The 23889-nt window shown below is 49.0% G+C and overlaps 2 pseudogenes; both read right to left on the reverse strand.

The window, feature by feature from the left end:
- Positions 1-390: 390 nt before the first annotated feature.
- Positions 391-5407, reverse strand: LOC130844528 (aggrecan core protein-like; annotated as a pseudogene).
- A 6161-nt stretch (positions 5408-11568) lies between these two features.
- The window catches only part of LOC130843980 (tubulin polyglutamylase TTLL13-like), a 33032-nt pseudogene continuing 20711 nt past the window's right edge, over positions 11569-23889 (reverse strand).

The raw sequence follows: 23889 nt of genomic DNA on the forward strand, positions 1-23889 counted from the left end.
TCACAATAAATAAAAGCAACCAATTTTCACCTTAAAAAAAAAAAAGCAAACAGAATGTAAAGTTATTCACAAAATACATAACCCCCAAAGTTTAAGAAAGAAGTAAGTGAAGAAATAGTGGCAAAGAGAAAAATGAGTAGGAAGAATAATGATGTGTAATTTTCAGGGAGAAAATGTTCCTGTAGGGCAGTGTTGCTAGTGGTTACTCACTCCACGGCAGGACAGAGGACCAAGGATTTGGGACAGGTCATCGGGGCCTGACCTAGAACTGGTTAAGGTGTCCCTCCAGCCCCAGCCGAGGTTGGCCTCAGTGTCAGGCTGGCATCAGCTCAGCGCTGGTCAATGTTCCAACCCATCGTGCCCACACTCTGATGGTGGCCTGGGGCTCGCTCACCTGACAGTCTGGTCGTCCGGCCAGCTGGTGTTGCACTGGTGGAAGCTGGCCTTGCAGGCGGCCTGCAGCTGCTCGGGCGTGGTGAGGATGGCGCTGTTCTGCAGGCAGGCCCGCTGTGTCCTGTTGAAGTTCAGGGTGTAGTGCATGGAGATGGCTCTCTAATGGAACACGATGCCTGCAAGACACACGAGGGCGAGAGAGCAGCTCAGGCACAGCCTCCCATCACCCAGGCTTTTGCAGAGTTAGGGTAAGAGTCAAGGGGACTTAGTCAAGGGGACTGGGCTGTGCCTCTAGCTGATGGGTGGATCCTGTCTCTACATTTGCACCTGGTCCTTCTGCCTTTGCTGGAGCAGCTCCAGTAACGGGGAGCTCACTACTTCACAAGGCATCTTCTTGGAAACCTGTGATAATTCTGATAATTGGAAAGTTCTTTGACTTGAACTAAAATCTGCCTCCTTATCATTTTTTCTTGTCACTCCAGGACCCCATATTTGCTTTGCAGAAAGAGACACTCACAGCTCCACGCACCCTCAGCGCAGCGGCATCCTGGGGGGAGTCCTGTTTCAGGCACAGGCAGGAGTGGCCCATCATCGGCAGAGTCTCCCAACAGAAAAAAATCTGGTGCTGACTGAAGTCCTAAAGCCAACCAAGGACACAACCAAATTCTTTGGTCCATCGAGAGAAAAGGAACTGGGGAGTCCTCATCCCTTTCTCTGGCTTCTGGAGCTGGAGGTGAGGGCAGGAAAAGACACCTGGGTGGAGAGTCAGGAGACTGCTCTGGTTCACCTCCAGAGAAACCTCAGGCAAGTCACTTAACCTCAGTTTGCTTGTCTATAAAATGGGGATGATCACAGGGCAACCAAATCACAGGATTTGTTGGAAGAACAGACTGTCCTTTACACGTGACTGTAGCCCCAGAGTATTTAATTCACTTAAATTCCACAAAGAGTGGACTTATCCTCTCTGTTTTACAGAGGAAGCAACTGAAAGTTAAGTAATTTGACTGAGGTAAACCTTCACGGGGAGGAGCTGGGATTTGAAAGCCAGCCAGCCTGGGTGCACACCCGTGAGGATGCCATTCCGGTTCTTCTTGCAGGTGAAGCAGGGTCCCTGTGGGAGGCTCTCACCTTTCACCACCACCTCCAGGGTGGCCTCGCTGTCCTTGATGCTGTGTATCACCTCGCAGCGATAGATCCCAGAGTCCTTGGAGCACAGGTTCTGGATTTCCAGGGTGGGGTCGCTGGGGATGACCGGGTAGTTGGGCAGCGTGGCCTTGTCTTTGTAGGCACTGCTGACCCGCACCCGCCCTTCAGTGGCCACCAGCAGCACCACCTCCTTCTCCTTGGACATGCGGCTCCACTTGATTCTGGGGTGGAGGGGGCGGTGGTCTCAGGGCGCATGGGGCCGATGAAGTCGCAGGGCGTGGTGAGGGGGCTCCCAGGAGGACCCGCAGCGGGGACGGTGCAGGGATGCTGACACTCAGCGAGTTGTCAGGGTCTGTGCGGGAGACACGGGGGTGGGAGACAGACCTGTTAGTGCCCAGAGAGGACCACCCAGCCTCCCTGTCAGTCCTCCTGGAAATGACAATGTCTACGCTGGGGGAGCCTCCTGTGCCACATGGAATTCCCTTTCCAGAGCAGCTTCCGCCAGATCCTTGGTCTCTGCACCTCAAGTCAGGAACTTGGAACCAGAAAGGTTTGCAGAGGAGGGCAGGGGGAACTTCAGAGAGGAGACCACCTCTCTGCCTCTCAAACTGGGGTACCCTAGGGCATGCCAAGCCATAGGATGTACAGGAATGATCTTCCCAGAGTGACAGCTTGACTCAAAGACTGGGGAAAAATTATTTTTCCATAGAATAAATTATTATTTTTTTATTATATTATTATTTTTTTAAGAACTTTTATTGAGATACAGTTAACAGACAATAAAGAGCATATATTTAGAGTGTACAATTTGGTATCCCAATCTCCCAATTCATTCCCCCCCAACCCTCCCTGCTTTCCCCACTTGGTATCCATATCTTTGTTCTCTACATCTGTATCTTTCTTTCTGCCTTGCATTTCCTCTTTCATAGTAGTTCACATTTGCCTTATGTATTGAGGTGCTCCTATACTGGGTGTATGTATATTTATAATTATTATCTCCTCTTCTTGGATGGATCCCTTGATCTTTATGTAACGTCCTTTCTTGTCTCTTGTAACATTTTTTATTTTAAAGTCTATTTTATCTGATATGAGTATTGCTACTCCAGCTTTCTTTCTTTCTTTCTTTTTAAACATTAATTAATTTATTTATTATTTATTGGCTGCGTTGGGTCTTCATTGCTGCGTGCGGGCTTTCTCTAGTTGCAGAGAGCGGGGGCTACTCTTTGTTGGGGAGCACAGACTCTAGGCGTGCAGGCTTCAGTATTTGTGGCACGTGGGCTCAGTAGTTGTGGCTCCCCGGCTCTAAAGCACAGGCTCAGTAGTTGTGGCATGCGGGCTTCGTCGCTCCACGGTATGTGGGATCTTCCCGGACCAGGGCTCGAACCCATGTCCCCTGCATTGGCAGGTAGATTCTTACCCTCTGTGCCATCAGGGAAGTCCCTCCAGCTTTCTTTTGATTTTCATTCCCATAGAATATCTTTTTCCATCCCCTCACTTTCAGTCTGTATGTGTCCCTAGGTCTGAAGTGGGTCTCTTGTAGACAGCATATATGTGGGTCTTGTTTTTGTATGCATTCAGCCAGTCTGTGTCTTTTGGTTGGTGCATTTAGTCCATTTACATTCAAGGTGATTATCGATATGTATGTTCCCATTACCATTTTCTTAATTGTTTTGGGTTTGTTTTTGTCGATCCTTTTTTTCTCTTGTGTTTCCCACTTAGAGAAGTTTCTTTAGCATTTGTTGTAAGGCTGGTTTGGTGATGTTGAATTCTCTTAGCTGTTGCTTGTCTGTAAACCTTTTGATTTCTCCCTCGAATCTGAATGAGATCCCTGCTGGGTAGAGTATTCTTGGTGGTAGGTTCTTCCCTTTCTTCACTTTAAATATATCATGCCACTCCCTTCTGGCTTGCAGAGTTTCTGCTGAGAAATCAGCTGTTAATCTGATGGGAGTTCCCTTGTATGTTATTTGTTGTTTTTCCCTTGTTGCTTTCAATAACTTTTCTCTGTCTTTAATCAGTTTGTCAGTAGTCAGTTTGACTACTATATGTCTTGGCGTGTTTCTCCTTGGGTTTATCCTGCCTGGGACTCTCTGTGCTTCTTGCACTTGGGTAGCTATTTCCTTTCCCATGTTAGGGAAGTTTTCAACTATAATCTCTTCCAATATTTTCTCGGGTCCTTTCTCTCTCTTCTCCTTCTGGGACCCCTATAATGCGAATGTTGGTGCATTTAACATTGTCGCAGAGGTCTCTTAGTCCGTCTTCAGTTCTTTTCATTCTTTTTTCTTTATTCTTTTCCACATCAGTGGTTATCACCATTCTGCCTTCCAGGTCACTTATTTGCCCTTTTGCCTCAATTAATCTGCTATTGGTTCCTTCTAGTGTATTCCTCATTGCAGTTATTGTGTTGCACATCTCTGTTTGTTTGCTCGTTAATTCTGCAGAGGGTCAGACTGGGCTGAGGTGGGATATAATTAGACTCCACATTAAACCATGGAAGGTATCGATAGGGAAGATGCAGCATTGCCAAATCCTGTTAGAAGGCAAAGATCTTCCTGGAATGAGGAAGAGACACTTTCACAAAATAGCACCTTTTATGGTGAGTCATACACTGAAGGGATCCTTTTATCCAGGAGAGCCTACAGGTTGAAAAGAAAACTGTTTCAGATATTGTTGGTGGCAGATACATAACAAAGCAAGGAAGGGGGAGCAGGAATGTTTGGGGTCCAGCTCTAGCCTTTTGATGTCCTTGGCCATCACCACCAGGTCCTTCACAGAAATCTCCCTCTGCTGCTCAGCCCTGGCGCAGGACACAGCATGGTTTTAGTGGGGACAGCTGGAAGTGACAGTAGTGCCGGCTCTGCGGTTCTGTTTTGTTTTGCTTTGCTTTTTATAAGTTTATTTATTTATTGGCTGCGTTTGGTCTTCGTTGCTGTACATGGGCTTTCTCTAGTTGCAGCGCACAGGGGCTACTCTTCATTGTGGTTCATGGGCTCCTCATTGTAGCTTCTCTCGTGGAGCATGGGCTCTAGGCACGTGGGCTTCAGTATTTGTGGCACAGGGGCTCAATAGTTGTGGCTCACAGGCTCTAGAGCACAGGCTCAATCGTTGTGGTGCACGGGCTTAGTTGCTCCATGGCATGTGGTCTCTTCCCGGAGCAGGAATTGCACCCCTGTCCCCTGCATTGGCAGGCAGATTCTTAACCACTGCACCACCTAGGAAGTCCGCGTGCAGTTTTTAAATCTCTCAACCAACCATTATGAACTGGTTGGGCTTTTGTGGGGAAACCTCCCCAGGGTATTGCCAGGGGCTGGATATTGTGGGTCCCAGAGCAAGAGCATGAATGGAGACGCACAGACCATTTGTCTAAATATTTGAAAGTCCACGTGTTGTTTCAATTAGACCTGCCGCTCTGGGTACAATTACTGTAAAATGGGTGAGCGAGGGGGAGGAAGTGATGTCATTGGAGACCCCAGGTAAAAGCCTGGTGACATGTCGACAGTCACCAACTGAGCCCTCACTTGTGTGGTTGGTGATGGAGGAAGGAGTGGGGCTGCTGCTTCTACAGCAGCTGGTTCTAGGTGGCAGCTACTGGTCATCAGGGGTCACTATGGGAGAGGCACCTGAGTGCCAGGGCTCAGGCAGAGGTGGGAGCTTCTGTCTCCACCAAGCTGGGTACCAGACGCAAGGGCGCTGCCTACTGGCTGAGGAGATCAAGGGGCTCTGTTTGCATCCACTGTGGGCAAAGAAAGTGTAGCTCAATGTGCTGGGCTGCTTCTCCAGGGCTCTGAACTGTTTGAAGAGGAGCCTTTTCTCCAGCTGCGTCCCCAGCACCCTGCCCCTCCACCAACCTCAGCTCATCCACCTGTTGCATCTTGCAGGGGAACTAGGTTCCCCCACACCCACCAGGTGTCACAGGGGAGGGGCTCCAATTCCCTGGGCCTTGGGCTCTCTATGAACTCACAGGAGACCCTGCCTGCATGGGTTCCTCTTGTGTGAGAGTGTGTGTGTGTGGTGTGTTTGAGGGAAGGGAGGGTGGAATGAGGGAGGTTGTGCTGTGCTGACAATGCAGGTCTGTTCTGAAGCCCAGAGGAAAAAATTATTACAAAGTAAAAGAAAGAAAATTTTGGCATTTCCAAGAATGCTTAAATAATTGTTGCTCTTCTGGCCCTCAGATTGTCAGTGTGTTTAAGAGCTCTGGGCTGAGTCCTTTTCACCACACTGTGTCCTGAGGGCAGGCTAGTGCCGTCCCTGTCTGTAAGGATTTCCCCAGGGTGTGTGGTGCCCTGGGGGACTCCACAGTGAGGCAGCAGAGAGGTACATTGGGCCTCAAGGAGAGATGGTGAGGATGGCATGTCGCTGCTCAGGGACACGTCCACAGGCTCACAACTCACAGCACATGGAGGCTTCCATGGGGCCTCCCTGAGGGCTGAATTCTCTACCCCACAAATGCCTGATTATCTTATTACCCAGTCAGATCCCAGGGCACATGAAGAGGGGACCAACGTCCTTCTTATTTGGGGGCCACTCTCATCTTAATCAAATCGCGCTGGGCTGAGCCGGATGCGGAGTGTTTGCAGGATCCCTGGGCATCTGTCTGCCCTTGTTATCTGCCCAGGGGTTGAGGGCGCTTTGTCTTTGCGTGTGTGTTGAGCTGTGATGCTGCTTTAGCCATGATTGGCTCAGGTGCCTCTTCCCGACGGATGCAGGACATCACTCCCTGGGAGCAGGTGGGTCTTTTCTGGGGCTCCCAGAGGTGCAAGAGGAGGAGGAGCAGTGGGCTGGTTGTTGGAGGCCCAGGTTCTGCTCCCAGCTCTGCCCTTAAGTGACTGTGTGCTCCTGAGCAAGGCACCTAATCCTGCCGAAAAGGGCGCGGGCAGGACTCAGCCTGAGTCTTCACACCCCACAGGTTGTGCCCAGTGAGGTGCGGGTCATGAGATCGTTTGGGCAGAGTGAATACAAGCGGCCCTTCTCTGGCTGGGAATCGCTCCTCCCTTCCCTTCCCTTCCCTGGGGACTCTCACACTGTCCTGACCCTGAGGAACCAGATTATTTCCTGGAGACCCTGCATGCCCTCTGTATACACACATCACAGATGTCAAAGGGCAGCCATGGTAACTTCCTCTGTTGTTAGAACAGACACACAAACACACCCTCGTGTCCCCTGCCTCGGTCACAGTGAAGTTAAATGGGTAACTCCTTCTCAGGTTGCACCTATATGACCTGTTACAGTAAATGTAAGTTTGAGTGCAGCGTCCCTCTTTCACGTTTTGGAACCCCCTTCGCTGCACATCGGCCGCGTTCCTATTCTGGGGGGACATCCCACAGGCTTCCCTGTAAGTGGATGTTAGTCCCCTGTTTACACCTCAGTCATGGCTTCCCACGGAGTCCCAAATGCTTAATGTGGTACCCAAGGCTGTGAATGGCTTTTCCTTGCCAGATTCCGCATCTCTCTCTCTCTCTCTCTCTCTCTCTCTCTCTCTCTCTCTCGCGTCCATAAACGTTGCTCAGTGCTCGTGCTCCTGGCCTCTCCTCCTCACTGTGAGAAGTGCCCCACCCCCAGCAGAGCCCTGGCTCAGGAGCCCCTCATTTCCTCAGGATGCACACGCCACACCACAGTCAACTGTCTGAAAGGGGTTTAATCCAACTATTGGAGGATACAGCAGCAATCCACCTCCCCAAAGGTTTCAGTAGTCACCGTCTCGGGGTCATGTGATGGGGTTCCCAGGACTCCCTGAGTCACATGAGGAAAAGGGGACCATGATGATGAGTGTGGGTGTCATTGTCATGAGTGACTCCTTGTCCTGCCTCTAGAGGACGCTCTTGTCTATCCGGGGACCTCTGGCACGTGGGGGGCACCACAGTGGGGAGCCCTGAGTGTGAGCCCAGGACTCTGCTCACCCACACCTGAGGGGAAGGTGGTTCAGGACTCACCTGACGTATTCCTGCAAGGCCAGCTTCCTACCCTGAGCCCACAGGTCTGCTGAGTGTCCTGGGGTGGATGACAGGAGGTCTATAGGAGCCCTGTAACTGGATGCAACATTTTGAGTTTACGTGCATGTGTATTTCTGGCATCGTCATTCTCAGTGGAATGTGTGTACCTAAAAAGGTAAAGAGTTTCCAAGGGGCTCTCTTCCGTATCCCAAAGAAGTGGGGTTTCCTAATACTGCTGAACCAAACAGAGTCAGTGAGGGAGCATGGATGTGAGATTCTCTCTGGCTTGGTCCCTGGGGCAGTGACCTCCTTGGCATCAGGAGAAGCACATTCAGAAATGCTTGGCAGCCTCTCTGAGCGTTTAATTCCCCCAGATCATCTCCTTCTCAAACTGCAGAATCAGAGCATGCTGGGTGGAGGGACCTCTTTGGACCTTTGGCTCAGCTCCTCCCTCCTCCCCAGCCCCGGGCTCATCCTCACTTCCCAAGAGAGCTCTGGGCAGTGCTGCTCACAGGGTGGTCTGCGGATTAGCGCTGGTGGCAGCTGTGCCTGGTCCTCAATGAGATTAAGCACAGAGAGTGAGAGGGAGCGTTGAGAAACTTTCATAGCAGCTTGACATTGTCCAAAGATCCCACAGTATGATCAGGGTCCGCCAGTGTGGCCTGGATAGGAGTGTGTTCTGATGGCACAGCTGCAGAGACAGGAAAAGTCATGACCCACATGAAGGAGGCTGGGCCAGTGAATCAGAGCACTGCCTCCTTCATCCAGAATATCTTGCCAATAAATCAACAAATAAAGTTAGGAAAACTAAACAGAGGACTTAGTGAAGAGGTAAAAAGTGTGAATTACAAAAGGACTGATACGTTAAATAATTGTCTTTTGTTTTGTGATAAAGTGGGAGCTAATTGTCAACAACTGTTGCTGCAGACAAAGTACAAACGTTATTAAGGGGAAGGTCCTGTAAAAATATTTAAACTATGGAACAAACTCCTGGAGATTCTGCAAGATAAGTTTGTTCCCAACTTTAAATTACTTAATTGTATTTTCGGCTGTGTCAGTTCTCAGTGGTGGCACCTGGGATCTTTCATGGGGCACGCCGGCTTTTCATTGCAGCACACGGGCTTCTCTCTAGTTGTGGCTCATGTGCTCAATAGTTGAGCACGTGGGCTCAGTTGCCCCATGGCTTGTGGGATCTTAGTCCCCTGACCAGAGCTCGAACCCTTGTCCCCTGCATTGGAAGACAGATTCTTAACCACTGGAACACCAAGGAAGTCCCCTGGTCCCAACCTTTTAAACATGTCAGTTGGACAATCAGATTAGCTTATTACATTATATCTTCAGTATTTTTAATGACTTTAATACTAACCTTCTACTGTGCTTTTTATTAGATTTTTTCATGTTATATGATTTTAATTAAATTAGCCACTCTATGAACATGTCGGAGTACTCCTCCTGAAACTTTATTTTTAAAGTCACATCATTACCCTTCTCAAAAATCTCAAATATTTTTTTAAAGGAAAATATTAAACTTCTCTATGTGACAATTAAGATCCTTGCAACTTGGCACTGAGTCCTTTTTCCTTCCTTATTGCTCATTGCTTTTTAAAAAATGATAATTGTATATATTTCAGGTGTATAATAAAATCTCATGGGAGTTATACCTTGCATTTTCCTCACTCATAACGAGTGAGCACTTTTTCACATGTTTATCTACCACTCACATACCTGCCTTTGCAAAATATTTCAGCCTATATTTTGCAGTCAAACTATGCCATTTGAACGAATGATTTATTTCTTTTATTAACTCATTTTTCCAATTTGGCAGTAACTATTGATTGGCACAAGTTATTCACTTTTCCAAAAGCACACAGTTACTCATTAGGTCAATTTAGTGCATCGAAATCATTTGTCCTTGCATTGATTCTCATTTGTGTAAAACAGTAGCCATTCTCATAACCCAGAACCCCTGGAACAAGACTTAAAATTGTATAGAGGGTAAAATACCAAATTAAAAATTTTAAATTACAATTCTATGATATCTAAAGATAACAAAAAATTTTCACATTTAAATCAGTAAGATACACTAGAACATTTTAGGAAGTTTGGACTATTTGTAATTGGGTTGTTTGTCTATTTATTATTAAGTTGTCGCATTTCTTTTTATATTCTAGATACCGGAAATGAAAAAGATATTCTTTGTCATATTTTTTTAAAAGTTTCCAAGAAAGCTTGCCGACCTCCTGCTCTAGAGCACGGTGGGCACATGGATCCCAGGACCCTTTGTCATAATCCTGTGGTCCCCCAGGGTCTGACACTCACAGGTGAGGATCCAAGGGTGGTCAGTCTGAATGCCCACAGAGCCGGGAGGTAAGGAGATAAGTGAAAGGGATGCAGAGGACTAAGGCCCCCTGGAGAGGAGCAGCTGCATCCGTTGGGGGTGGTAGAAAAGCAAGACACAGTGGGAATGACACGGTCTCATGTCTATAAAATCGGGAAAAAATCCACAGATACACCCTACCAACATGTGTACATATATGTACACACATGTCTAAATATGATGTGAGAGCATGTGAAGTGTGCTGAAGGCTGTATGTGAGGTTGAGGACATGGATGCTCCCTGGATGGAGGGGTGGACGCTCCTGTGAGCAGGCAGGAAGGCTGGGCCTGCGGAAGAGGGGAAACCGGTCACATGTGAGATGATCAGAGTCCTGCTTTATGTCAATTATACATGAGAATAAGAAAAATAGAGAAAGATACAAAGATGAGAATGGAAAGCAATGTAAAGTAAAGGGCGTAGCAGCTGCAAAGTTCCAGCCATGCCCCCCTCCCTCAAGGGAACGCAGCCCAGTGACACCAGATCTCTGGGCAGGAAGCTGGGGTGCTGGGTGTCTTCCCCGCTTCGGGCAGAGGGCGTGACTTCTGGACTTCATCCGCTCCACAGCCTACCCTTGCAGGTTCTAATTGCAGAGAGGGCTTCCCTGAAACTCGGGGGCTGGAATGAGGTAGAGGACGCTCCTGCAAAAGGGCGTAAATTTTAATACAAAGACGAGTTCAGTTGCCAAGAGCCGCCCTTCTGCCCCAAGGGCTGCCCAGGCTGGCCTGTCTCCACCACAGCGGCAGGAAGGCCGTCCCCTTGGCGGTTCTCTGATGGCGACAGACCCCAGCTATGAGAACTCGGCTCCTCTGGGAAGGGGACCCCGTGTCGCCAGCATGACCTCCAGCCCCAGGCCGCACGCAGGGTGCAGACTCATCATTAGTGGTAAATCCAGGCGGAGGTTTGAAGGACGGAGATGAGCACATGGCCGGCCGTGGCTCCTCTTCATCTTTTAGTCTTTACCCGTCTGAAAATAATCGTAGGGCACTGAGGAATTCTTGGTGTCTTTGTGTTTTGCCTTATGCAAACAGGGTTCCTGGCCAGGGCTCTTCAAACAAGCTTGGTGGCAGTCTGAGGTAGCAAAGATTGAAGACTTTGCTCCTCTGGAAAGCTGAGGGGGTTCTCCAGGAGGGCTTGAGTGCTGGGCTTTCCTCCTGCATTTACGTCTCATGCCTGATTTTGAGGAGTGCAGGGGTGTGCTGCAGCAGGGGTGTAGAGGCAGGGCAGAGGGTGAGATGCCCGGCCTCGGCGGCTCTGTGTGTCGCAGAGAAAAACCTGGCCTCTGTTCACCAATGCCGAATAGGAATACAGAGACAGAGCTTTGGAGGCGTAGAAAGGAATAGCTTTATTACTTTGCCAGGCAAAGGGGGAACACAGTAGGCTCACGCCTCAAGAACTACGCCCCCCTCTGGGGAATAGGGAGAGGTCTTATAGTTGGGGCTGTATAAAGGGGTCAGGGGTACACAAAAAGGATCAAGGCAATGACAGTCCTGCATTCTTCTGATGGGCTGGTGGTGAGTTAAGTAGAAGTCAGCATCATCAGCCTTCAGGTCCTACTGGTCTGGGGTCTACATGCTTGTGGGCAGCATACCCTCATTAATCATTAACTTCTCACACCTGGAGGGAGTTTTGACTTCTGCAAAATAGCTCAAAGATATTGTGTGTACTGTTGCTGGGGAAACAGGACCTGCCCCAAGGCTGCTCTTGACTGCTTCTCCCAGGTCTCCTGCATCCCCTCCCTTCACTAATTAACCGCTGCTTGAATCTGCCCACTGGAACTCAGGGAAGGTCATGGAGGCTGAATGAAGGCTGTTTTCCTATAATCAAAGAAATAGGGGACACAGAAAGGCTTTGTGCCCAGGAGCCCCACGGGACCCTGCTCCGTATCACGTGTTCAGGGTCTAGCATGGAGGGCGAGGTGCATTCAGTCCACGAGCCACTTACCACTCTTTCCCGTTGCAGAAGAGAGCCCTGGCTTGGGGTTAAAGAGGGGGGCACTGGTCCTGCCAGGGCTCGGTCTATGGCTCCTAGCCTTCTGCTGGCTTGGCCTTCTGCAGTGGAAACATGGGTCCCCCTGAGTTTGCATTCACAGAGGAGATTTGCTCACCTTTCCCAACGGTTGCCCAGTTACCAGCACAGAGGAATGGCATCCCGTGCTTCCCTCCAGCGTCTTTACCACACTGTATTGTAACTGGTGTGTTTACGTGTCCATATCCCTGTCACGTCTGTTGAATGCTGGGACTGCATTTCTGCCATGTCTATCACCAGGGTCTCGTGCATAGAAGGAGGTAAATAAATGAGTCCACTACCTCCCCCATTTCCCATGCAGCTGGAAGTGCCATATAATATCTGGGGAGCATTCCAGCTGTAATATTTGCTAGCGGGACTTTACACACGTCGGAGCGGCCAAAGCTAGTTTTGCATTCTTACGGCTAGTGAGCCTGACGCTGGCGCTGGCAAAATAGCGCCTTCCAGGTGTCTTCGCTGACAATGAGCAGGGGCCGATGGCTGCTGGATCTCTTATCCAGGCGACATGCTTGGGCTGCAGATGGCACCAGGAATGACGTGGAAGGGCAGCACTCATGCTTGGCAGTGGCCCTGAGATCCTGGGGATCGATTCATGGGGCCGAACTGGATGCAGGAAATGAGGACCCTGCTCTTTGGCGGCCCTTCTCGGGAGGACCAATGGCACCGGACTCAGAGATTGCAGTTCTTGACTGCCCAGCCCATCCTGGTGAAATCTAGGCTAGGGGAGAAGAGCAGCCCCTTACCACATTTCTTGTGAGGCTGCATGGTGTGGTGGAAGAAAGAGATAAGGAAAATCGCTTCTAGGCTGTGGCCACTAGTTAACCAGTTACTCCTCTGGGATTCAACAAAAACAGAGGACGCAACAGGTTTGCTACTAGCCCAGGGAATAGTGAATTCGGCAGCTGCTTTGTTGGCCCAAGACCGTTTCCTCATCTCCAGTGAGAGCCACGGCACTGGCAGAGCTAGGGAGAGGTTACATAGAAGCCACTGAGGGTGGTGGCCTTGTTAGTTGCCAGTCATGAGTTTGGGGTGATTGCAGGGCAGGAAGATAGAGAACAAGTCTCTTGTGAGACGGCACTTGGCTGGATATCATGAGTAGAAACAAGGGAGCCTCGGAACAGTTGCAAAAGGAAACAACGGACCCGTTCCCAAGGCCCAGCGTACACGGCTTTTCCAGGCTCCACTGCCAGACACCATCACGTTAGCCTCCTCGGCTGTGGCCACCACCACGTGCCGCTACAGCCCTTTTTCTGGGAGAGGCTGTGCAGGGACCCTCAGCTGATACTCATGCAGTGTTTTCTGGCCCCGGTGGCTGGGGTGCAGCATGCAGGTGAGCTGCTCTACGATACCCAGACTTTGGAAGAGATTTTCCCTTTGTAGCAGGGCCTTTGTCTGCTCCAGCTCCTCCTCTTCCACAATTTCTTGCGGCTGCATAGTGTCCAGGTGTACTGGTAGCAGCGACAAGGTACATGAGTGATGAACGCAGGATCTCCAAGGATGAGTCCCCAGCCATCAACGAGGATGGCTGCAAGACGCCTGCCCACTCTCCCTCCGTCCCTTCCCTGAGCATGGTGGAAGGTTCCCTTTGCTATCTGCTTTCTTACCTCCTGTTCCAAAGGGTCAGGTTCCATCTACTGAGGAGGAGCTCATCTCTCACACAAGAGGAGGAGGGGACAGCACAGACTCCCTTCTCTAGGAGTCCCAACCCGCTTTCCTGCAGAAAAGCAAGAGCTGCAAAACCCCTGACACCTCTTTCTCCTGCTTCCGGTTCCTGTAAGCCATGTGGGTGGAAAGGCCGTGGAGCCGGGCCCTAGATTGGCTCTTCTCCCCTGCTGATACACCCTGGTTCTGGTCCTTGGTTTCCTTTCACCTCTTATTGCCTGAGGTCTCCTGCTGTTGCTGCTTAAGGTGGATCTCTTCTAGTTTCTGCCTGACAAGACACAGCAGCTTCAGATACCGGAGAAATTGTATTCGGGAGAAAGGGGGTGCGGGGAAATGGGGATGGGGGAAGAGTAGGAAATTGATCTGTTTGGGGACTGATGGGAGAGGAAGGCATGGGAAGATGGGGAAACCTACTAAAAGAATCATTAGGAGTCTGATAGAGGGAATTCCCTGGTGGTCAGGGGTTAGGACTTAGTGCTTTCACTGCCGCAGGCCTGGCTTCAATCCCTGGTCGGGGAAGGTCCCACAAGCCGCATGCTGCAGCCAAAAAACAAACAAAACAGGTGGGAGGGAATCTCAGCTTTGTAATTCAACTATACTTCAGTAAAAATAAATTAAAAAATGTTTAAAGAAAGAGTCTGATAGAATTTATAACTCCCTTCCTCTTTCCTGGAGTGTCTGGCTTCCTCTGCACCCTGTTGAGGAGCAAGTCAGCTTCAGGCTTTGCCCCCACACAGGCGGACAGAGGAGGATGTAGGGCTAAGTACCTGGCACACTCTTTTCTGGCCTGGGAGGCAGCAGTCTCCCGAAAGAGGGACACATTGTGCTTGAAGAAGGGCGCGTACGTCTCGGTGTCAGGCCCAGGGTAGATGCGCAGGTGTCCCCCCAGGTGGGAGTCCTCATAGGGGTCCTGGACCAGCATTGCTGCATGGACGGACTCATTTGGTTCTTGTCTGTGGAAACCAAGCTCAGGGTGAGTCAAGGGAGGACTGAGAGAACGTTCAGTAGGGAGAGGAAGGCTGGCTGAGGCTTTGAGAGCCTCCTGCCAGCTTCATGGCCTTTCGGGCCCCGCCCACGTGGCCAGTCTCACCTGTGTGTAGCCATGAGAACAGGCTTGCCTTTCAGAAACATGGTTTTCATCTTAAGTGCAATGGCGTCCACTTGTAAACTAGCACTCCAAGTTATAGTCTTTTGGGTTTCTAATTACAGAGTAGTATTTAATTACTACTCTATACAGTAGTTAATTACAGAAAATTTACAAGAACAAAAAGAAGATAAAAACCTCATCTTACCATGAAACTGGCATATTGGCTATGAGGATGAACTCTAGGGCAGGACTTACTGAGTTTGAACCCTGGCTTTGCCACACTTTACCTTGTTCTTTATTCCTTCCTTTCCTTCCTTCTTTGTTTTAGATGAAAATGGGATTATACAGCATTTTTAAATGGCTGCCTAGTATCCTACTGGTTCTATGATTGTACTTTTATTAACTTCAGTAGTTTTCAACCTTTTTTCCGCATTGAAAGACATGATTCCTAACGGTCATGTGCACTGTCCAGTCTCGTGGGAATACCTGGGGTATTTACAGTTACACTTCACCTTCATTCACACAGACACTTGAGTGCCAACTGTGCGCCGGGTCGTCAGGGTGTCATGGCAAAACACACACACACTGGCCTGCATATCACAATGTAAGTGGTGAAGTGATGCCATTACAGGAATAATCCTCACTGTACTCAAGTTCATTTTTTTTTATTGATTGATTGACTGATTGATTGGCTGTGTTGGGTCTTCGTTGCTGCACATGGGCTTTCTCTAGTTGCAGCGAGCAGGAGCTACTCTTTGTTGCGGTGTGCGGGCTTCTCATTGCTGTGGCCTCTCTTGTTGCGGAGCACGGGCTCTAGGTGAGTGCGCTTCGGTAGTTGCAGCACATGGGCTCAGTAGTTGTGGCTCACGGGCTCTAGAGCGCAGGCTCAGTAGTTGTGGCGCACGGGCTTAGTTGCTTGGCGGCATGTGGGATCTTCCTGGAGCAGGGATCAAACCCGTGTCCCCTGCATTGGCAGGCGGATTCTCAACCACTGCACCACCTAGGAAGCCCAATCTTATGCTAATTTTAAAAATCAATCCAATTGTTGGGTTTGTGGCCAATTACCTATGACAAGTACTTTTGGGTTGCCTTGGTGGATTTCTCCCCTCTAGGGCTCTAATTGGATGGCCCTTAGGAAAATGACTCTAGAAAAAGAGAAAAAAAATTATAGTCCTGTTCGGCAGATCCCCTCACCTGACTAATGAATAATACCTGCTCTGACCCTGGCCATAAATTCAAATTTTCTTTTAAGGTCACTCAGGCTCAATCAGAATGACAGCTCTAAGTCTCAAACAACTGTTACGTACTCTCGTCTACTAAAGGGAAACTTCCCACAATTATGGGATGGATTTATGTGGTTAACACCAGGTTATAATCATTTAAGTTTAAAAATACTCCTATGTTGGGAACGATTAAGTCATACTAATCAGCCCAGTAACATCAGGAAATTAGGCTGGGTGCCTTATGAACAATGCCTACATGTTATTATTCTTAGAGACAGTGATTGGTGTGGAACTGACTGAGTCAGATGACCAGAGATTCACTGGGTTGCACCTACTGGACCTCATTGGATTTGTGGTACTAATGTATTGCCTTGGCTTCCACTGGGATGGGTAGGAAGATGTACCCTAGGATTCCCATGGACTCAGGGTCATATATGTAACAAATTAGAGATGACTGGCACGAGCTGATGGGTCAAGAGATGTATATTCTGCTGGTATGACCATTTAACAGCTATTTTGTGCCTTCTAGTCAGCCATTCTGAAGCCTTGACAAAATTCACTCAACAGGCTTTAAAATGATAGTAACCAGACTATTAGCCTATTGAATTCTGAGGTCTCTGATGAGAAAAGCGGTGCTATAAAACCACATGGCCCTCGACATCCTTACAGCATCTCAGGGAGACACTTGTGCCATAATTCAAACTGAATGCTGTGTTTTCACACCTGATAAATCCTCTAATGTAACACATTTAATGAAGCCTATGAAAAATTAGATTTCTGTCTTAAGTGACCACTCCCAAGTCTTGGTGAGCTCTTCCAAAAACTGATTTGGTGTGAGAAGCTCGTGGCTTAAGTATTTACTTGTAACTCTATTGACGTTACTAGCTATATTATTTGTATTTTGCCTGTTTTTCAAGATTATTGTTTCTTGTATTACTAAATGTGTGACTGAACCGCCAACAAAAATAATGATGACTAGGTTACTTGAAGCAATTGATCAAATATATCGTTCTGTGTGTGACCAATGACTGTAATAGTGTAACTCTGGATATGGGAAGATGCAACAAGAGGGAATTTCTCCTGGACCATAACAGCTTAGGAATACAGGTGGTCCAGAGAACTTTGACTTTTATTACAGAGACCTAGCCCAGTACTGGCACATTGAGTGTGGCCTATTGGCAAAATCTTCCTCAGACCTGGGAATGAGCCTTCCTAGCACCGTGGGATGAAATGCCTCCCAAAGCATGGTCGAATTTATGACCATGAGGGGGCCCCGTCAACTATAAATTCGAACGTGCCATCTGCCTGTGCAAGAATTAAATCACTTTGTGCTGCTGTAGCTGCTGACCTTCCACATCCCCTGAAGGGAATTCAGGCTGGAGATCGGGAATGAGGCACTCTGGGCTTTGGAAAATGGGTGGAACAGGTCTTCAGGTGGTTAGATGTCTTCAGGAGCTGATTTTATGAGCCCAACCCTTGCATCCCCTCATATCTAGAAAAGCACTAAATCCCTGCACGGTGATGTCTGCTCCTCGTGACGAGCAGAAAGCCCCTACCAAAAAAAAAAAATGTATTTGATTACATACACTCCTCCTGATGTGGAAAAATTTGGAGTTCATAGCTTTATGCCTGCTCGCCTTTGTTTGAAAACCCTTTGCGTGTAACCCCTAGTAACGCCCGTGCTCTGTAATCACCTGTAACCTATGGAGATTGAGTAGCCAATCTATTAATCCAATCAATTAATGCCAACTGTAGCCAAGCAACTAATGCCAATTGTAGCTATGTGTTTTAACCTATATAAGGAGAGAATTCACCTAGAACGGGGCCCAGGATTTTGGAGCGTTGGCTTGTCTGGGTCTGCTGGCTCAGTAAACCTGAATTCTCCAACTCTCTGAGTGTGGTGCTTGCTTTCTCGTGGGATCGATTTGTGCAACACTCCTTTACCAAGAATACATATATGTTAATCTTCCTTCTTGCCTCTTTGGGACAGTTTCTCAGAACTATCTGAGATGCTGTCTCCCGGGCTGCGGTCCTCATTTTGTCCCCAATAAACTCAACTCGCAACTGTCATGTGCAACTTTTTTTTAAGTCGACAACTCCAATATAAAATAAAAAATTAAAAAAAAATAATGCAATTGGCTGTGGTAAGTTTCCAAGTTCAACGCACAGAAATGTATTAAACTAATATATATTAAATTAATATAAAATATTAAATTTATATTAAAATATTAAAATAACATGATATAGTGTAAATTAATAATATAACCAACAATGCATTTGAAGAGTAGACAATAAAACTATGGAAATTAGTAACTAAGTCACAACACAACAGAACAAGGTAAGAAATCCTCTATTATTTTGAACATCGCTGCCTCAGGAAAGGTAGGTCTAATCAGAGGGTGCCTGTAGACTGAGGACTCCAGAGACTTCTGGATCATTTCAGGCATGTTAAGAAAACTCCTAGGGAAGTCTGGAGAACTGCTTTTTCAAACAATTTAATCGTTAAATTTACTTTTAAAGGAACCCTGGAGAAAGACGAAAAGCTCAAGGCACCACAACATTGCCCCTAGAAGGCATTAGTTTTGGACATCAGGGCCTGAGGTGAAGAGATCTTAGCTCTAATCCGCCTCCGCCTCCGCCTCCCCTGCCCCCAGGCCACTTACCACTTCATGGTAGGGGATAAACAATCTCCCTGCATATGTGCCTCAGCTTTGCTGGTCCTGGAACCAGGATGCAGCCAACACTTCAGAACAGCTTCAGCAGGGAGAACGTGCAACGGACATCCTGGACTTAAGAATATTTGTCAGTGCATCTTTACCACTACTCAACTTCGCCCAGTTGGTGTTCACTCCCCGCCCTCGGGGCCCAGTTGTAAGAGAGAAGATGCAAAGAGAAACCAAACAGTGTCCTTGGAGAAGATGGAAAAGCCAAGTCCTTGCACAAAGGTAGGTTTGCAGAAAGACTTGCTGGAAGTATAACTTGGAAGAGCTAGGTTGGACTCCACATTAGATCTGTTTCTTTGACTTTAACCTTTGCTTTTTGTTGCTTTTGTTATTATAATCATACGTGATTACCTGCCTCAGGGAACACTGTCCCTCTGCCTGAAGGTTAAACTAAAGAGCCTCTGTTGAGCTCACAGGCAGACAATCTGCCCTGCCCACCTGTGTGAATGGCAGAAATTAACACATCCCCTCACAGAGGCTGGTTGTTTCCAGAGATCTTCCGCAAGACTGATGGCCCTTTCACTTTACTTCCTCACAGCCTCTCCCTCTCTGAGTCTATAAGACAAACTGGCATCCAGACCCCAGTAATGTTTTTTTTTAGGAGACACTAGTCTGCCATCTTCTCGGTTTGCCGGCTTTGTGAATAAAGTATTCCTTGCCTCAACACCTCGTCTCTGATTGATTGGCCTGTCTTCCAGCAAGCAGAGCGAGCTTGGACTTGGTAACAAGACTATCTTTCCTACACTGAGGAGGATCAATTGGATCAATCGTTGCTGGGGAGCCCCTTGGATATTAAGCCAGGGAGAAGGATCCCATGACAGAACTGGCCCTTGGGATTTTTGAAAAGGACCCTAAGGTCATCCTCTCCCTCCTGCTTTCAAAGGCTCAGGAACTGTACTTTCTGTACCTCTGACACCCCCTCCACTCAAAGGAGCACCTGGTACCCAAGGTGGGTTGTGGGGAGCAGGGAGAGGGGAAAAGGAGGGAGCCGGACAGGTTGAGTCTGGGGGTTGGAACTTGAGGACTGTCTGCTCCATCCCAGGCACCTACCTCTCTCATGGGGCGAGATACAAGGAGTTGCTAGGTGCAGATAAAAGCTCTCTGTAAAGGACAGGCTCCTTGCTTGTTATGATAACACCCCCTCCCCTTAGGATCGCAGGAAAACGTTTAGGATGTATCAATCAAACACTCGGGATTGCTTTGTTCATTGAGATTTTAACTTTTAGAATGTGTGACCATCAAGTACTGTGTATCACGGAGGCCAATTTGCCACTTTTCATATTTTCAAAACATTTTCCAGATCAATTGAAGACATAGCCAGTGAGATGGCTGTGACATTTTTTCTTCTTCTCCTTTGAGAAGACATCAAGTGTCTCAACTGAAATCTCAAGGCTGGCCAAGGAGGCACAGACCCCAGGCTGGTGTGGATGCCGCCACGTACTTCAGTGCTGACAGCAAAGCAGGTGGGCCTCCACCAGAGAGGACGTGAAGAGAGTCTTCAAAGAAACAGAAAATCCATTGCAGCTTTACAGTCTTGATTTTATTTATTTATTTTTTATGTCCACTTCCCAGCCCCAGAGAGTATTAGACTGCTAGAGGGAAGGACACTGTGGAATCTCCATGCTGGCTGCTTTCCAACAACATATTCCTGGGCTCTGGACCTGGAAATAACCAAAAATAATTTAATGAGTGTATGGAAATTATTCATCAACCATTTACCAAGCCCACGCTGTTGTAAAGGGCACAGGGCTTAATGCTGGGTATAGATTAATGATACTGGAAGATTCCATTCTCATGTACCGTCCCTAACATCTTTCCAGAATCATCTGTCCCAAAACATAAACCATCTCATTTCCTGGGCACGCTGTCAGGACAGAAAAAGGAAGAACTAAATTTTCCTCCAAAAACACATTGCAAAATCCACACAAAGGAAATACACATTTTAAGAACTGAAGTAAAATAAGAGATAATAATAACAGCTAACATTTGAGTCTGTAGTACATGCCATGCACTGCTGTATATGTTTCACATCTATTAGCTCATTCAATCTTCACACTAACCCTAGGAGTCAGATGGAGTAAAATGTTTATCCCCATTTGACAGTTGAGGAAATTGAGAGAGAGAAAAATTAAGGAGCTTGCCCAAAGCCACATAGAGGCAAAGTGGAAACCCAAACCCAGGCAGCAGGCCTCAGAGTCTGTGTTCTTAACCACTACCCTCCACTGCCTTTTTCTTTGCGCTGCTCTTCATTGAAAAACACCGGATCCAGTGGCTGTCACTTTACTTCCTAAATGAATCCATGGATTTCATGAGATTATGGGTAAGGCTGACGGCTACATTATCAACATTGACAAATCCTATTGAAACTCATCTAGAACTGTAGCCAGTTAGATACGTCACAGAACTTTAAAATGATGATGGTTTCATCACCCCAGCTTTTCAAACACATTACCTGCTGACCATTATCAAACTCTTGTGCCAACTGAGTTCAAAACAAAAACCTAACGGGTGGTTTCAGGATAGAAATTCCAGAAAAGGATCCAATTTCTCCTAAGTTCCTGGTTTCCAGTAAAGCAGAAATAACTAGATGATGCCACGTCAGCCGCTGGGATTTCTCAGCCGGGCCCATGAACGTGGACTCCATCTATGTGGACATCCCTGGGGCTCTCCTTGCTCCAGAACCTGCAGGACTTTCTCTGCTCAAGATCCAGTCTCCACTCTGGGCAATTACACACAGAGGCTGTCAGGCTCCCTCTGAGAAAAGCAAACTTCTCTAGACCAAGCACCCAGAAGCTGTGAGTTCCTTGCAATGGGCTGTAGCTCTCACCACCAGGAAGAGGATCGTAGAGTGCCGAGACCAGCTCGGCGACTCGAGGTGAGTGACGGGTGCCGCAAGCTTGAAGAAGACACAGACACAGACTGAAGAGAAAAGTGGGACCGGGGGGCTCAAGACCTCTCGGATCAAGAGCCCTGCTGACTCATCCCAGGTTGCTTTTATTGAGTTCGTGGGCTAACATTCTCAGGTTACTCCCATAAACAATCAAAGGCCTCACATGACTGAGGCAATTATCTTTGTTTGCTTCCTGGGTCTGAGTTGAGCAGGTGTGGATTTGAGCTGGGCATGGAGAGCAAAACAGCCCTGGGGGCAGGAGACCTCTCTCAAAAGGATTAAGGGTCTGTGCCCCACCCGTGTTGGCCCCTCTGCGACTGTGCCTGTCTTAGGTTGTGCCTCCCTTGAGGCATCTTACCCGTCTCTGGCTAACCAGTCATCCTCCAGGGCCAAACACGGTGATATAAGGAAGGTTCTATGCACCACCCCTGTTGGCCCCTCTGCGGCTGTGCCTGTCTTAGGTTGTTCCTCCTCTGAGGAATCTTACCCGTCTTTGGCTAACCAGCCATCCCTCAGGACCAAACAGGGTGATATTAGTCTCCACGCCCCGCACCCTCAGCTCCTCCACTGCTCAAGCAGGACATTCTGAATCCCATCGCTCGGCCCACATACTTCAACATTTTCAAGGTTTCAGAAAGGTTCCAGAATGTCTTCCCACAGTAGAGGCTGCCCAGTGGCCTTGCACCCAGCCCACAGACCTTACATCTTGTTCCCCCTCCACGTCTGCTACTGGCAGGCGACCCCCAGTGGGGGTGTGGGAGTGGGTGAAGGGAGAAGTAGGGTGTCTCCCACCCAGAGAGAGTCCGAGTCCTGTGGGCTTGGTTCTCTTGTTGGCTAGGTTCTCTTATTCCAGTCTGTACATCTCACAAGCTGCCAGGAGCCCCAGGAGGAGAAAGGGCCATTGTGGGTCATTTTCTTTTCTATTTTCCAGCAGAATGCTGGGCTTCTAAAAGGAAATCTTAATTCTGAGCCTTCCCAACCCAGGAACTCTTGGCAGGAGACTCCAGGGCCCGTCCAGGCACCAGGTAGCTACCCAGAAGACGCTGGAGCCCAAGTAGCTATGGGCAACATCACGTCTCACCTCTGGGAGCCTGGGTCGCAGCCTTGGAGGCCCTGGCAGGAGGGAGCCTCCCCAGGGGTGGCGGCTGCTGGGCTTCTGAACTGACTCTTCCTTGGGACAGGCAGGTGCTCTGTCTTCTTGTCTGCGGCTGCCAGTGTAAACGAAGTTAGACCACTCTCCTCCCCGGGGCCGGCAGGCTTTTAGCACCACCGTGGAGGCAGAGCACCTCCCTCACTGCCCAGGGAGCATCCTTGGTCATCGCTCCCCATCCAGGGCTCATTTCCCCAAAAGAGGCATCCCTGAGGCTGCCAAGCAGCCCCACCCCCACTCCCTTCTTCCTTGACATTGGGTGTCCTTGGAAGCATACTCCGCTCCATCCTCCCCCATCGCTGCAACCCACTGCCACAACCCCCAAACCAGCCGCCTCCCCGGCCGTTTTAGCACGTTCTCCCCAGTTTCATCCACACTCACGTTCCTGCAAACGCCCTCGCCAGATCTCACACTGCCTCTTGGGGGACACTGGCTGTGGGTCAGGCACATTCACTAAAGGCTTTCTCAATAGCAAGCAAGCTCACGTGTGACCCCAACTCCTCCAGGCCCCCAGCCACACGGCTTGGGCTCTCGCTGGGTGGGAGACACCCCGCTTCTCCTTTCACTGCCCCCCCCCACCCCACCGGGGGTCGCCCACCCGTTGCTGGGGAGGGAGGGGAGCTCTGTCGTACTGTACTGAGGCAACACGTCCAGGTGGGACACAGGCGCGTGCTGGGGCCCCAGGTGCTCTGCAGACACACCAGCCCGCCACCCCGGAGGGACCAGGGCTGCCTTCCTCGGGCATCCCAGCCGCCTCCCCTCCACGGGCCTCCCCTCAGAGTTCTGAGAAATTCACTTTCCAAGCAAGGTCCTGGGCTCTTGTGTCCGGGGCCAGAGGTCAGGCTCTCATTGGTTTCAGGCTGCGGGTACAGTGGTGGGGGTGAAGGGCCAGCCGCTGGTGGAATGGAGAGACGTAGAAGGAGGGGCCCTTAGGAAGGAGGCCCTGGCCCTCCCCTGCCTCCGCCCCTAGATCATGGTTTGCTCTTTCCAAGGAAACGTCTCATGCAGTACGTCCTGCTATGGCTTCTCCTCTGGCTCTGATCTTGATGGGGAGACACGCTGTTGTGCCTGTTGGACCCCGTGCTGCCTTCAACGTGGGCTCTGACACCAGAACCACCAGGGTCTCCTCAGAGGACACCTGATAGCTGAAACCCTCTTTTGCCAGGAGCCAGCAGCCCTGGTGCAACAGGATTTCCAGACTGAGAAGCCCAGGCAACATTCACTGCCATTTGTGAACCAGCCAACGGAGGCTCCTGCTCTAGCTCCCCTTCGACAGCCTTCTAGGG

Source organism: Hippopotamus amphibius, chromosome 2, assembly GCF_030028045.1.
Source record: "Hippopotamus amphibius kiboko isolate mHipAmp2 chromosome 2, mHipAmp2.hap2, whole genome shotgun sequence".
Taxonomy (NCBI): Eukaryota; Metazoa; Chordata; class Mammalia; order Artiodactyla; family Hippopotamidae; genus Hippopotamus; species Hippopotamus amphibius.